The following is a 4068-nucleotide window of genomic DNA, read 5'->3' on the forward strand; positions in this document are numbered from 1 at the left end:
AAGGTAGAAATCCTTATCAATGAACCAAGTTTTTGTTGGGCTACGAGCGGATAGAAAATGGAAACAAAGGTTGCAAGTGATGAAGTTTCAACTCCCAAGGTTTGCTAGGCTATAGTAAATGGTTAATAACTTGTTTCTAACACTGGGAATGCATCCGCGCCACACTGGCTCAAGTCCATACACATGACTAAAATTGACAATGAATCAAGAGCCACCCCCACCTTTCTTTGCTTCAAGTTAGTTCATAATTTGTTCAAAGGTTTTACAAAACTCCCATAGCCTCCGATCCACCAGAGGACTAACCACATAATACGAGATTCTCTCTCTCTCCCACTGACCTACCGGGGGACAAATGACTTCACGTCAATGCCTACCATCTAAGGCTTTTATAAGAAGCAAAGGCTCTCCAACAAGTGGTGAATACCTTATTTCTTCTTCAAGTTTTTATCTTCAATTTATCTACACATTTTGTGCATCATTTGTCATTCCTATGCACATTAGAGACATGAATCCAATAGACATAGGCATAGAAGGCACCAAGAATCACCGACATGACATCATAGCCACACCATGCACACCCTCCCTCAATTTGACGTCGTGCCTCACCCTCCTACTGCACCATGGCGCCTTCGTACTCCATCATCTTGACTGTTCTCCCACGATGATCTTCTGTGGTGGAACACCATTGTACCCTTTCGCTCCATCAACTCCATACACCACACTCTTAAATCATCTTGGTGACCCGACAAGATTACCCAGACGGTCGTGAAGACTAGCACTAAATCTTATTAGCTAGATGCCCCGAGCTTCGTTTAGGTGGGTAGACACAGAAAAAACATGAACAAGCCTACAGCCTCCAAACATAGCGATTCATTACTCACATCCATAGGGATCACACTATAAATATATCCAAACAAAGGTGAAATGAAAAATAAAACAAAATAGAAGAAAATTTTCTAGATCTACCTGCCCGAGTTTATGCACAATTGATAGTTAGAGTCATTCTCTCTAGGGATTTCAAATATTAAGCTTAAAATTTCGAAGAGCAATGTTTCCTTGCATTATTGGAGAAAGCTTCTAATTTTGGCCACAAATATTGGGTTTATTTTCTATGAATTTTGTAATAATTAATGCATTGATTAGATGTGGTCCGGAAGCGGTCAAAGCACCGTTTGAATTGAATCCATACATCAGGGATATGAAAATTAAGTGGAAATCCTTAGAGGTGAACCAAGTTTTTGGTTTGGCTCCAAGCAAAGAGAAAATAAAAGGAAGGATGAAAGTGACGAAATTTCAACTCCCAAGGCTCGGCTAGGCCATACTCGATAGTTAATAACTCATTTTTTACACATTGGACCCGACTCATTCATCTCCATACACATGACTAAAATCGTCGCGGAATCTAGAGCCCCACCTATTTTGCTTCAAATCATTTCATCTTTTGTCCAAAGATTTGACAAAAGTTTCATAGCCTCTAACCTATCAGAGGACAAACCAGTTAAGTAAGAGAGTTTTAGATATTGACCTATCGGAGGACAAGGCTTCATGCTAGTGCCTACTATCCAAGGCTTTTATAAGGAACAAGGCCCACCAACAAGTGATGAAATAGCTTATTTCCCATTTCACCTTCATATCTTCAAATAGTTCAATCACATTTGGTGCATCATTTGTCGTGTCTATTCACATTAGGGGTATAGATTGTATAGAAATAAGCATACAAGGCACCAGCAATCACCGACATACCACCATAAACGCAATATGCAATGAATGGATCAATTTCTCAGCGTGCCTCGCCCTCCTACTCCATCGTCTCGACCAATCTCCCCTACCTCGTCCAAAGGCCTACCATTGTTCTTTTGCTATGGTAGCCCCATGCGCCACATGCCCATAACATCTCCGTAGTGGAACAATATTACCAAGATTTTTGTGAAGCCCAAGACTAAATCACACTAATTGTATGCCTTTTAGCTTTCGTTAGCTGAATGGAGAAAATAATATCGGTAAGCTTACAAGATTCCTAGGATAGAGTTGCATTTCTAACTTCCATAGAGACCACAGTGCAAATGTGGCTAATGAAAAGGGGAATGAGAAAGAAAAAAGAAATGGCACCAATTAGTTCCACGCAGTTGTAGGAAAAAAGAATTATTAGGGTTCTTGCTTTAATTTGAAGCATGCAATTGACTAATTGTGCATTTGAAGAAAGCTTCTAATTTGGTTATAACTATTGAGTTTTATTTTCCATTATTTTGTAGTCGTGAATGGGTTGGCTAGATGCATATTCATCTTGCCACAGCAGGCTTAGCGGAGTAATTTAACTCGTAGAAAAACCTAAGACCATCCACTACGTGGTTTGAAAAGTGGTTCAAAACATCATTTAAACCCCATAGCAAAATTAAGGTACAAATCCCTAGAAACAAACCAACCTTTTGTTTTCCTCCAAGTGAATAGAAATGGAAACAAACACTGAAAGTGATGAAATTTCAACTCCCAAGGTTAGCTAGGCTATACTCAACGGCCAATAACTCATTTCTAGCACTTGGTCTAGGCCCCATTCACTCAGTCTCATACACATGACTAAACTTGAATCTAAAGCCCCCACCTTTCTTTGCTCTAAGTCGATTCATAATTTGTTCAAAGGTTTGACAAAGCTCCCATAGACTCCAACCCACTATAGGACTAACCACATAATAAGAGATTTTTTTCTATGTAACTACCAGAGGACAAATGACTTCGCGTCAGTGCCTACAATCCAGGGCTTTTATAAGGAGCAACACCCCCCCCCCCACACACACACACACAAGTGGTGGATAGCTTATTTCTCATTTAACCTTTCTATCTTTGAATTTTCCAATCATATTTCGTGCATCGTTCATTGTGCCTATGCACATTGGGGACACGAATCTGCTAGACATAGGCATAGAAGGCACCAGGAATCACCGACATGTCATCATAACTACACCATGCACCACCTCCATCGGTTTGACGTCGCGCCTCGCCCTCCTACTCCACCATGGCGCCCTCCCACTCCATCATCTCGGCCATTCTCCTACCACCTCATTTGCTGGCACACCATTCACCCTTTTGCTCCACCAACCCCGCACGCCACGCTCTCGAGCCATCTAGGTGACCCAAAAATACTATGTACACCATTGTGAAGCCTAGCACTATATCTTATACATTGTAGACATTGAGCTTCCTTTAGTTGGGTGGATGGAGAGAAAAACATCAATGAGCCTACCGGAATCCTCTGATGGATAGAGACAACATGTACGCACGCTCTGGGTTTTTGTTTGTTCGTTGGTGGAGTCACAACTAATACATTCTGATTTATTTTCTTTCCAGTGTCACCGACACATTCATGTGGCGATACGGACACATATAGGATAGTTTCCAGGCGTGGCACGGAACAGGGCCTCATTCCTGTGGGCTCCATGCCGCAACATTGTTAACCACTTTTTTCTTTGTTCATTCACTCACATGTCACTAATTAATCTGCACTCAGTCCAGTCCACCAGCTACTTTATTCACCCTAACCTAAAATATCAATCTTTTGCGTTCATGTTTTTTCACCTCGTATTTTTTCCTAATTTCGACAACGGGTTCCATGTCATCTTTATTTCATCGAGTAGAGACCAACTAAATGGTGACGGGGGTGAAATATAAAAAATGGATATTTTACCACATAATCTTAGTTTCTCCATGTGAATAATGTATGGATATTGGAAAGGTGTCATCACTTCTTTTACTTGGATTACTTGGCAATGCTAGCTTTACTTAGCATACTCATTTCCCTCTAGGGAACGGGCAGATTGACAACCATTGGATCTGGTTTTCTCCATGAATTATGTAATGATGAAGGTGTTGGCTAGATGCATCTTTATCTTGATATATAGTTCATTACAAAAATTTAGTTCTTTATAAAGATGCCTGAAGGAAATACATTATTTATTTAAAGGAATCTTCAAGTGCTCATAGCGTCTGACCAAACAAAGGAGTACCAAGAACATAACAAAGGGTTTTCCCATGAAAATAATGGTTGGGGAATAAAAAAAGTGCTACGGGGTTAGG

The sequence above is a fragment of the Triticum urartu genome, chromosome 5 (assembly GCF_003073215.2).
Source record: "Triticum urartu cultivar G1812 chromosome 5, Tu2.1, whole genome shotgun sequence".
In the NCBI taxonomy this organism is placed as follows: Eukaryota; Viridiplantae; Streptophyta; class Magnoliopsida; order Poales; family Poaceae; genus Triticum; species Triticum urartu.